General features: G+C 41.9%; 1 protein-coding gene across 1 annotated transcript in view; it reads right to left on the bottom strand.

Moving 5' to 3' along the window:
- The window catches only part of LOC112215603 (zinc finger protein 438), a 90,718-nt gene extending 79,047 nt beyond the window's left edge, over window positions 1-11,671 (bottom strand). The window contains exon 1 of the mRNA XM_024374763.2: window positions 11,556-11,671. The gene's annotated coding sequence lies outside the window, so the exon portion shown is untranslated. The remainder of the gene's footprint in view (window positions 1-11,555) is intronic.
- Between the last annotated feature and the right edge of the window lie 1,069 nt (window positions 11,672-12,740).

Below are 12,740 nucleotides of genomic sequence, written 5' to 3'. Positions count from 1 at the left end.
TAACAAGCGACATCAATAAGGGATCATAGCTTTCACCTGGATTCACCTGGTCTGTCATGGAAAGAGCAGATGTTTATAATGTTTTGTATACTCAGTGTATAAAGCTACTCCGTTAAAAGTGCACATCAGAAACTGGCACGTTCTTGTCAGAAGGTTGAACCACGTTCACGTCACACAATGTCAACTGTCACCATAAATACACGTCCAAGCGACGTCCATTCCTTTATTACGAAGTCAGGAAGCATCTTGAATTTAAAATTTCATTCCCTATTTTCTAGGAAGCACAATTTACGCCCAACTAGTGACTGACTGAAACATTCACTAGACTATTTCTGTACCTGTACCACATCCAGTCATCCACAACATGGACCTTATTCATTATTCAGACTTATATGCACTTTCCTTTTCCTCTGACAAGCTGTTCTTATGCAGGCCTGAATAGATATTAAGGCCTTCTGGTTAAGGTAGGGCTGAGTGACTAGAATTTTTCATGAAACATCTTCCAGGTAGAAAACATCTTGAGGTAGGTCAGGTTGGTCAAGTTATTTTACAGATGTTTTCATCGTTCAAGCTGATAAGCAAAAGAGACTTGAGGGAAATCCAGCAAAGAAATTGTAGGCTATATCATTTTGGCAAAATGTTAATACTGGATTGGATTTACCATTTTGTAAAATGTGCATTTCTAAGAAAAACTTGATGTCCCATTTGACAGCAAGATTACAACCTCAATGACCATAACATTGAGAATACATTACACATAAAATACAGAATGTACTGTATATGGATGTGTATACATTGGCATGTAGGTATAGTCTCACCTTGCGTAGCAGCTCTCAGTTCATACCATGATATGATACTTCTCCCATACAGCCTAACTATTCTCCAGAACCGACCTCCCGTCTTCTATCATAAAGACTTGGCACGCGTCGAACATGCCTTCGTGTTCTTTCAACAATAAAACACAAGGGTGAGGTTTATCATTTAAAACGTCTGCAGAGTTGAGATGAGCAGAGCTAAGCATAAATTCACTCTTCGTTCTTGCAACAAATAGGCGATACCGACATAATTGACTGGAATTATTAAATAAAACAGACAAGTTTCTTTCAACCCTCACCCCCCTCCCCCTCCACCTCCCGTTCCCCGCTCACCCCTTTCCCCTCACTCAGCCCTCTCCCCTCACTCACCCCTCTCCCGTCTTCTCCTCTCACCACATGTGAAACCACACTGTAGCTCCTAACGTGCCAAAGTAAGCGCTCCACATCTTTCAGAGTGTGTTTACAATAGATCAGAGTTCCACACTTCCACTGGATTTCACTGTACTCTATTGGACTTTATTAATAAAATAAAACAGAGGGAATCCCTTTTTTAATGTAACATGATACACAAGAAATGCATGACCAAAAGTATGTGGACACCTACTCGTCAAACAACTAATTCAAAAATCACGGGCATTAATATAGAGTCGGTCCACCATTTACTGCAATAACAGCCTCCACTCTTATGGGAAGGCTTTACACTAGATGTTGGAACAATGCTGTGGGGACTTGCTTCCATTCAGACACAAGAGAATTATTGAAGTCTGGCACTGGTGTTGGGTGATTAGGCCTGGCTTGCAGTCGGTGTTCCAATTCATCCCAACGGTGTTTGAAGGGGTTGAGGTCAGGGTTCTGTGCAGGCCAGTCAAGTTCTTCCACACCGATCTCGAGAAACCATTTCTGTATGGACCTCGCTTTGTGCACAGGGGCATTGTCATGCCCCCCACACATCAGCGCTCCTGATGAGGTGGCGGATGGTCTCCTGAGGGATCTCCTCCCAGACCTGGACTAAAGCATCCGCCAACTCCTGGACAGTCTGTGGTGCAACGTGGCCTTGGTGGATGGAGCGAGACATAATGTCCAAGATGTGCTCAATTGGATTCAGGACTGGGGAACGGGTGGGCCAGTCCATAGCATCAATGCCTTCCTCTTGCAGGAACTGCTGACACACTCCAGCCACATGAGGTCTAGCATTGTCTTGCATTAGGAGGAACCCAGGGCCAACCGCACCAGCATATGGTGTCTGAGGATCTCATCTCGGTACCTAATGGCAGTCAGGCTACCTCTGGCGAGCACATGGAGGGCTGTGCGGCCCCCCAAAGAAATGTCACCCCACACCATGACTGACCCACCGCCAAACCGGTCATGCAGGAGGGTGTTGCAGGCAGCAGAACGTTCTCCACGGCGTCTCCAGACGTCTGTCACATGTGCTCAGTGTGAACCTGCTTTCATCTGTGAAGAGCACAGGGCGCCAGTGGCGAATTTGCCAATCTTGGTGTTCTCTGGCAAATGCCAAACGTCCTGCACGGTGTTGGGCTGTAAGCACAACCCCCACATGTGGACGTCGGGACCTCATACCACCGTCATGGAGTCTGTTTCTGACCGTTTGAGCAGACACATGCACATTTGTGGCCTGCTGGAGGTTATTTTGCAGGGCTCTGGCAGTGCTCCTCCTGCTCCTCCTTGCACAAAGGCGGAGGTAGCGGTCCTGCTGCTGGGTTGTTGCCCTCCTACGGCCCCCTCCACGTCTCCTGATGTACTGGCCTGTCTCCTGGTAGTGCCTCCATGCTCTGGACACTACGCTGACAGACACAGCAAACCTTCTTGCCACAGCTCGCATTGATGTGCCATCCTGGATGAGCTGCACTACATGAGCCACTTGTAGACTCCGTCTCATGCTACCACTAGAGTGAAAGCACCGCCAGCATTCAAAAGTGACCAAAACATCAGCCAGGAAGCATAGGAACTGAGAAGTGGTCTGTGGTCACCACCTGCATAGCCACTCCTTTATTGGGGGTGTCTTGCTAATTGCCTATAATTTCCACCTGGTGTCTATTCCATTTGCACAACAGCATGTGAAATGTATTGTCAATCAGTGTTGCTTCCTAAGTGGACAGTTTGATTTCACAGAAGTGTGATTGACTTGGAGTTACATTGTGTTGTTTAAGTGTTCCCTTTATTTTCTTGAGCAGTATATATATATATATATATATATATATATATATATATATATAAATGTATAGGGTATCATTAGCAACACATGCTATTCGTAGCTATGAAACATACAGGCTGTGATCCAGTCGATAGAGAGATCAGAGTAGGCCTATTTGTCCACGTGCTGCTTCATGGAAAGCAAAATAAAAGTGATATGGTAAGGATATCACCCTGGAACACAACACAAACACGGAAGCTGACATCTTCATCGTTTTGTCTTTGGCTAAGATTTTAAAATGGCTCTTCCTTAGTGGAAAGTTCCCCCCCTTTTCCATCCTGCCATCATAAATCCACCTCAGTAAATCACATTATAGGCCTCCCTCTCTTGGCGTGTCCTCAGAAACACTGAGTGTGCATATTCAATGTTTCTACTCACATTTATTCCTAGTCCAACTGTCATTCATCTGACTGAATTCAGTTATTTTCTCGGTCATCATGAAATAGGAACTGCAATGTTTTAAGGGGAACATGTTTACAACATCTATATTATAATATGCTGCTCATTCTAAACTGCCGGAGGATCTACAATTTTTTACCGATTTCCTTCATTTACGAATCAAAAGAAGCGTGCCGTCCTCTTACATTCCACTGGCTACTTTATAATGGGCTGGGTTATGTATTATTGTGTTTTTTATGGTTTCTGTGTTTGGAATGGCATGGTTATTATTGGAGATTCAGCGGTCATACCGCAACTGATAAGCGTTTGTAGGCCAATTTTGAATGATGGCTAATTTAGCCTTGCTACAGAATTGTTAACAGGATACAGTTGAAGTCAGAAGCTTACATACACCTTAGCCAAATACATTTAAACTCAGTTTTTCACAATTCCTGACATTTAATCCTAGTAAAAATTCCCTGTCTTAGGTCAGTTAGGATCACCACTTTATTTAAGAATGTGACATGTCAGAATAATAGAGAATTATTTATTTCAGCTTTGATTTCTTTCATCACATTTCCAGTGGGTCAGAAGTTTACATACACTCATTTAGTATTTGGTAGCATTGCCGTTAAATTGATTAACTGTTTTAACAACCTTCCCACAATAAGTTGGGTGAATTTTGGCCCATTCCTCCTAACAGAGCTGGTGTAACGGAGTAAGCTGTGTAGACCTCCTTGCTCGCACACGCTTTTCAGTTCTGCCAACAAAATTTGTATAGGATTGAGGTCAGGGCTTTGTGATAGCCACTCCAATACCTTGACTTTGTTGTCCTTACGCCATTTTGCCACAACTTTGGAAGTATGCTTTGAAGACCCATTTGCAACCAAGCTTTTAACTTCCTGACTGATGTCTTGAGATGTTGCTTCAATATATCCACCTAATTTTCCTTTCTCATGATGCCATCTATTTTGTGAAGTGCACCAGTCCCTCCTGCAGCAAAGCACCCCCACAACATGATGCTGCCACCACCGTGCTTCACAGTTGGGGTGGTGTTCTTCAGCTTGCAAGCCTCCCCCTTTTTCCTCCAAACATAACGATGGTCATTACAGCCAAACAGTTCTATTTAATTTTCATCAGACCAGAGGACATTTCTCCAAAAAGTATGATCTTTGTCCCCATGTGCAGTTGCAAACCGTAGTCTGGCTTTTGTATGGCGGTTTTGGAGCAGTGGCTTCTTTCTTGCTGAGCAGCCTTTCAGGTTATGTCCATTTAGGACTCGTTTTACTGTGGAGATAGATACTTTTGTACATGTTTCCTCCAGCATCTTCACAAGGTCCTTTGCTGTTGTTCTGTGATTGATTTGCACTTTTTGCACCAAAGTACGTTCATCTCTAGGAGACAGAACGTGTCTCCTTCCTGAGCGGTATGACATCTGCGTGGTCCCATGGTGTTTATACTTGCATACTATTGTTTGTAGAGATGAACACGGTACCTTCAGGCGTTTGGAAATTGCTCCCAAGGAAGAACCAGACTTGTGGAGGTCTGCAATTTGTTTCTGAGGTCTTGGCTGATTTCTTTTGATTTTCCCATGATGACAACAAAGAGGCACTGAGTTTGAAGGTAGGCCTTGAAATACATCCACAGGTAAACCTCCAATTGACTCAAATGATGTCAATTAGCCTATCAGAAGCTTCTAAAGACAATTTTCTGGAATTTTCCAAGCTGTTTAAAAGGCACAGTCAACTTAATGCATGTAAACTTCTGACCCACTGGAAATGTGATACAGTGAATTATAAGTGAAATCATCTGTTTGTAAACAATTGTTGGAAAAGTTACTTGTGTCATGCACAAATTAGATGTCCTAACCAATTTGCCAAAACTATAGTTTGTTAACAAGAAATTTGTAGAATGGTTGAAAAACGAGTTTTAATGACTCCAACCTAAGTGTATGTAAACTTCCGACTTCAACTGTACGTGATTCTCCACACCCGTTACAGGTTCACTAATGGAAAGCCTTGCATGGAATTTTTCAATTAACTTGTTAATGGCGATACTTTCTTCATCTCTGAAAAAAGGCATTTTAGAAATGTCTGTGTCCAGTTGCAGGTGGTTCTACAAAAAAACTGTGAAAACTCGAGAGATATTAAATCGACGCTTTGCACAGAGTGAGGAGTTCCCTTGCCATTTTAGCTGGCGGCAGGTTAGTAACTTTTGTAACAAAATTATTTTATTGTGCCTGTCCGGTTGCACACAGACTTTTATGGTCACACAAGGTGCCACTGGTGGATTCAAAATGAGTAGCCTAACAGTTATTTACATGGCCACAGTTGCATTTTTAAACTGTATTTTTCTGTACGAAATCAATCTTATGTAAACATAGGGTGACCGTGAGTAAAATAACCACGGACGGGAAGTTGACAATGGCTTATTATTAATAAGCATAAATAAACTATTTCTATTTGCAGTCCTCAAATTCATTTTTTTAAATGTTACCTTTATTTATACAGGTTTTTTCTCATTTCTCTTATTTATACAGGTTTTTTTCTAATTTCTCATTTTCTCTTTTCCAAGAGAGACCTGGTCCAATAGCAGCAGGGGGAACAATGTTTCTGACAAAACAACCTACATACACTAACACAACATTAAACAAAACCATAAACACACATACAGTACAACAATTACATATTACATTCAAAACACAGACATCTTGACTAAAAACAGCTGGCCGAAAAACAATTACACTCTTCTATGACATATACATCGATCAAGTGTTTAAACTCCACCAACGAAACTAGATCACATTTTAAAATGTTCAGGAGAGAATTCCAGGACCACGGTGCTAAGTAACTAAAACTATTTCTACCAAGACCTGTTCTAATTTTTGGTACTGCAAATCAGAATGGGACCATAATTGATATTTATTTACTGACCTGACTAAAAAAAGAACAGAGATCCAATGGCATTTTAGCCAATATGGCCTTATAAATCAGTGTATACCAGTGTTTAAGCCTACGCAAGGTCAATGACGACCAGCCAACAGCGCTGTAGAGATCACAATGATGTGTTAGACGTTTCTGATTTGTAATGAACCTGAGGGCTGCATGATACATTGAATCAAGTGCTCTCAAGGTAGTGGCTGAGGCCTGCATATATATAACATCACTAAAATCTAAAACTGACAGTAATGTAGATCGTACCAGCTCCTTCCTGGCATCAAAAGAAAAACAAGCCTTATGCCGGTAATAAAATCCTATTTTCAGCTTGAGCTTCCTTCTCTACATGCACAGTGAAGCTCAGCTTATCATCAACCCACACCCCCAAATATTTGTACACTAACTTGCTCTATAGTATGTCCAGCCAATGAAGCAATGACATGATTTGTAACATGCCTGGCATTTGAAAATACCATGCATTTTGTTTAACCGAATTTAGAAACAGTTTTAAATCATACAGATTCTGTTGTATGATGTTAAATGCTCTTTGGGCATTTTCAAAAGCTAAAGATGAACTACTATCACTTGAATAAAGAACAGTATCATCTGCATAAAAATGAACATCCACTGTTTCAATAAGATCTCCAATGTTGTTGATATACAAAATGAACAACAGTGGGCCCAAAATAGAACCTTGCGGAACACCTGAGCACACCTCTATGGACTCAGATTTACAACCATCCGCCATTACACATTGTGTACGATTTGATAGGTAATTTATAAACCAATCTAGAGCATGACCAGTAATTCCACAACATTTTAACCTTTGCACTAACACAGTATCAAAAGTCTTTGACAAATCAATAAAAACAGACACACAATGTAACTTCTTATCAAGAGCACAGTGGATGTCATTAAAAACCTTCAATGTTGCTGAAACAGTCCAAAAACCTGACTGCATTCCATTTAAGATGTTGTTTTCTTGGAAGTAGGTCTTTAGCTGCCTACTAACTAAGGACTCCAGTACCTTTGACAGTACAGACAATTTTGATATGGGTCGATAGTTGTTAAGTAGCGAGGGATCTCCACCTTTCAGGAGAGGCAGTACAAAAGCAGATTTCCATAACTTGGGGATTTCCTTAACATCAAGCGTAAGGTTAAAAATACATGTTACGGGGGAGCAATGATGTCTGTGGCTAGGTGTAGGAGGCGGGGGTCTAGTTCATCAGGGCCAGGGATTTTTTTTAAATCAATTTCTTTCAGGGCTTTACACACTTCTGAAACAGAGAAGGATGAAAAGTTATACCTTTACAATTATACCTTTGACCTTTTCAAATAAACTGCCTGCGTCTAAAAAAATGCTGGTTCAAGGCTTTCACAACGGAGGTTCTCTAAGTTAAAATCTGTGTGTCGACCAACAATTGTATAGGAAGCTGTGTATCTTTTCTGCACTCCAAACCTTTCACTACTTGCCAAAATTTGGATTGATTATTCACATTTTGTGAAGTAGATTTCAGGTATTGGTCTGCTTTCAATTTACGGATCATAGCCACACCCATATTTCAAAGACGTTTAAAAGCCATCCAATCACCTGCCAAACCAGTCCCTCTTGCTTTAGCCCACATAGCATTTTGTTCCTTTATGACTTTTGTAAGTTCCTTAGTAAACCAAGGGTTCTCTCTGCCTTTAATCCTGATTTTTTTTAAAAGGGGCATGCCTATGGCATACATCCTGGAATGCATTGTGGAAGTAAAAAAGGCTAGTTCAACATCAGGGATTAATTCCATTCTATTCCATTCAATGCTAGATACATCATGTAAAAAACCTTGAATATCAATACACTTCCAGTTTCTTTTCGTAATAACACATGGAGATTTCTTAGGAATTTTACCATCTCTCACACAGGCAATAGTACAGTGATCACTTATGTCATTTGCAAAAATACCAGAAGCATTAAAACGATGAGTAGTATTGGTTAAGATCAAATCAATCAAAGAGGATCTCAGAGGAAATGTTATATTCAACCGAGTTACACTGTTGACAATCTGAGTGAGATTGTAGGTATTGCACAGAATTTTAAATTGATCAGAGCTATATGTTAGCCAGTCCTGATTCAGATCACCCATCAGGACAAACTCAGAATTGACATTCTGAGATAACAATTTGAAAATACAATCCAGAGAGCCAACAGTAGCAGATGGAGGTCTAGAACAGCAAGATACAACAATATTTAATTCAATACAATCTAATTAACCAGATCCAATGATCTACCACCCACAAGGCGCGTTGCCACTAGTGCAAGGGGTGGGCAAAGTACTTTTTCTCCCCAATTGGTAGTTACAACCTTGTCCATACGGAAGCAGCAGAGATGGGACTCGGGAGAGGCAAAGGTCGAGAGCCGTGCCTCCTCCAAAACACGACCCGGCCAATCCGCACTGCTTCTTGATACAATGCCTGCTTAACCCGGAAGCCAGCCGCACCAATCTGTCGGAGGAAACACCGTGTCAGCGTGCACTGCGGCCGACCCGCCGCAAGAGTCGCTAGTACACGATGGGAACAAGGAAATCTTTGGCCTGACAAACCCTCTCCTAATCCAGACGACGCTGGACCAATTGTGCATCGCCTCATAGGTCACCGCATCATAGGTCACAGCCAGCTGTGACACAGCCTGGGATCAAACCCAGGTCTGCAGTGACGCCTCAAGCACTTCGATGCAGTGCCTTAGGCCGCTGCGCCACCCAGGAGCCCCCCGCCCCAAAAATGCAGCCCTCGGTTGAATTTCAAAATCCCGATGTGGCCCTCGAGCCAAAACGTTTGCCCACCCCTGCGCTAGTGCATCATTATAAAATTGCACTAACAAATAGCATTATACCTTCCTGAGCGGAAGTGAGAAAGTGAAATCATCACATGAGAAAGGCCATACTACAGATGTGCATCCTATTTCACCTTTATTTAACCAGGTAGGCCAGTTGAAAACAAGTTCTCATTTACAACTGCGACCTAGCCAAAATAAAGGAAAGCAGTGCGACAAAAACAACAGAGTTACACATAAGATTAGGGAGGTAAGGCAATAAATAGGCCATAGTGGCAAAATAATTAACACTGGAGTGATAGATGTGCAAGTGGAGATACTGGGGTGCAAAAGAGCAATAACAAAAAAATATGGGGATGAGGTAGTTGGGCGGGCTATTGACAGATGGGCTGTGTACAGGTGCAGTGATTGGTAAGCTACTCTGACTGCTGATGTTTCTAGTTAGTGAGGGAGATAAGTCTCCAGCTTCAGTGATTTTTGCAGTTCGTTCCAATCATTGGCAGCAGAGAACTGGAAGGAAAGGCGGCCAAAGTAGGTGTTGGCTTTGGGGATGACCAGTGAAATATACCTGCTGGAGCGCATGCTACGGTTGGTGTTGTTATGGTGACCTAGCAAAGACTTATAGATGACCTGGAGCCAGGTGATTTGTAGCGAGGGCCAGCCAATGAGAGCATACAGGTTGCAGTGGTGGCTAGTATATGGGCCTTTGGTGACAAAACGGATGGCACTGTGATAGACTACATCCTATTTGCTGAGTAGTGTTAGAGGCTATTTTGTAAATAACATCACCGAAGTCAAGGATTGGTAAGATGGTGAGTTTTACGAGGGTATGTTTGGCAGGAAGTCATTTGAGAAACCAATGCTATTGAGTCTGCCAATAAGACTGAGGTGACTGACAGTCGAAAGCCTTGGCCAGGAAATGGTCGGTGATCTGTTTGTTAACTTGGCTTTCGAAGACTTTAGAAAGGCAGGGCTGGATGGATATAGGTCTGTAACCGTTTGGATCTAGAGTGTCTCCCCCTTTGAAGAGGGGGATGACCACGGCAGCTTCCCAATCGTTAGGGATCTCAGATGAGACGAAAGAGATGTTGAACAGGCTAGTAATAGGGGTTGCAACAATTGCGGCGGATAATTTTAGAAAGAGAGGGTCCAGATTGTCTAGCCCAGCTGATTTGTCGGGGTCCAGATTTTGCAGCTGTTTCAGAACATCAGCTGTCTGGATTTGGGTGAAGGAGAAGCGGGGGTGTTTGGGCAGGTTGCTGCGGGGGGTTCAGATTAGAGGTCGACCGGGGTGTTAAGCATATCCCAGTTTAGGTCACCTAAAAGTAAGAACTCTGAAGATGGATGGGGGGCAATCAATTCACATATGGTGTCCAGGACACGTCTATAACAAGCGACAACAGTGAGCGACTTATTTCTGGAAAGGTGGATTTTTAAAAGTAGAAGCTTCAACTGTTTGGGCACAGACCTGGATAACAAAACAGAACTATGCAGGCAACTCCACCCCCTTTGGCAGTTCTATCTTGACGGAAAATGATGTAGTTGGGGTTGGATTCAGAATTTTTGGTGGCCTTCCTATTTTCTCTTCTTATAAAACCACCCATGGCACAAGTAGTGAACGTTTCTATTTTAAAAAATTCTACAAATTATTCAATTTGCCTATTCAACCATGGCACTGGGGATTAGTCTACAGGCCACTATCAGTTCCACTGTATCTCTCTGGCACCTGCACAGTTAGATGTAGCCATGCAGTTACATGATTCCTACCATATTGTTTTTCCAATTCCAAATACGAATGGCAAAATAAAGCTAGTCTGTTTTCTAATGTTGGCTGATCGTGAAGGTGCCGTGGACAAAATACTGGCCTATATGACATTCGTCAACAGTTCCCACAGCCACAAAATCACAAATCCTGCCTAATTTCTACAATTTATCTTCTTAAAATGTGATTTAAACCTAACATTAACCCCACTGTTAACCTGTATGCCTAACCTAAAATTAAGACCAAAAGTCAACAACAAATTGACTTTGTGGCTGTGGTAACTAGAGGAAACCCCTATGCATTATGACATGACCTAGTCTACTGTAGCTAAATGCATGACACAAACAGAATATGCACGACTTTCATGTTTGAAAATCAGTGGAAAGCACACATTCACAGCTATTTCGCACACCTAAACACACAGGTTGTACACTGGTAGCGTGTGTTTTTCCTGATATACAATGTTATGAAAAGGCCAAAGAAGCCTGCTATCGCTCCCTCTGTATCCTTACTTTCCTATTGGCTGAAATTAACATCGTAATATCATTGCCCAGCAAGCTCATTACCATTGGGATGTATTTTCTATTGCCAACGGTGAAAGGCTTAGAACAAATTGTAGAGTTACTTTCAGACATCTCACCTGTATCCCCAGTTGTTTTGGAGGCTTCTTCGTTAATTTGTCAATTGCGACATATTCATTTCTTGTAGAACAGCAGATCTTCATAACTGTTTGTCTACAGCCATTTTGAGCTGTACCTCGAGCTAAGGATGACGGGGTAGAGAGTAGTAAGTCGCAGCTCTTTCAATCAAAATCTTACTCAAATTTATGTTGGTAATAGTGAGACAAGTAGAAACTGAAATCATAGTTTGAATTTATTTCGATATTTTTCATGCATTTTGTAAAGAATGGAATGTGTTGCAAGCGCATAGTTCCCGAACCCCCCTTTTTGAGTGAAATGGTATGTCTCTTAGAATACTGGGTTAGCTCGTCAAATGTAGCCAATCAGCGACGTTGAAATGTAAAACCTCCAAATGATCAATATAAACAGGACTTGACGCTTGCAAGTACAGTAGAGGTATGATGCTAAAAAAAATGCAGACTGTTATTTAATCTTCAACCAGTATTTGAATTTATGATGAACAGCCCTGCAATGCTCTGTGCACTCGGTCAAGATCTGTGCATACACAATATAATAAGTAGCCTATGCTGTCCTATTTTAGAATGAAATGTGAGTTTCACATAGGCATGGGTTGTGTTACTGTAGTTGGCCCGCAAACAGTTTGGGCGTCGTCATTCTTTTTCATATTTTTCTATTACACAATACAGTAGGTTATATCAAATTATGAGAATCCTTATTTTGTGTTACAGTAGTAATAGTAGTAGTATAGTATATTAGTAGGCTATTCTGATGACAGTTTCCATTATAGAAGCACACCATGTTGCTTCTGCAATGTGTAGGCTATTCTGTTCCACAAACACACAACTCCCCGATGGTGTAGAACAATATGCTGCTGCCTCCCTGGATGTATTCAAGCATGATGTTATTAGTTTTGCTGGGATCAGAGTCACTTCAGGCTACACATGTCCTGTTCAGTTAACCGCTGTCACAGCCTGTAGTGTATGGTCCCTGGCAGGTGGTGTTGCTCACTGCTGTGGCGGTGTAGTGAGGCAGAGCGAGAGAGGCTTTTCACAGTCTGAGGAATTGCCTTCACACACGCATGCACATGCATGCGCACACACATTCTCTCGCTCAGTCACACATGCAAAATATAGTGTTACAGGTGTTATTATCGAATACACATATTACTGTCTGAAGCATGGTTT

This window comes from Oncorhynchus tshawytscha, linkage group LG16 (genome assembly GCF_018296145.1).
Source record: "Oncorhynchus tshawytscha isolate Ot180627B linkage group LG16, Otsh_v2.0, whole genome shotgun sequence".
NCBI classification, from domain to species: domain Eukaryota; kingdom Metazoa; phylum Chordata; class Actinopteri; order Salmoniformes; family Salmonidae; genus Oncorhynchus; species Oncorhynchus tshawytscha.
The sequence above is the reverse complement of the archived record's forward strand: the minus strand, read 5'-3'. Positions and strand labels throughout refer to the sequence as shown.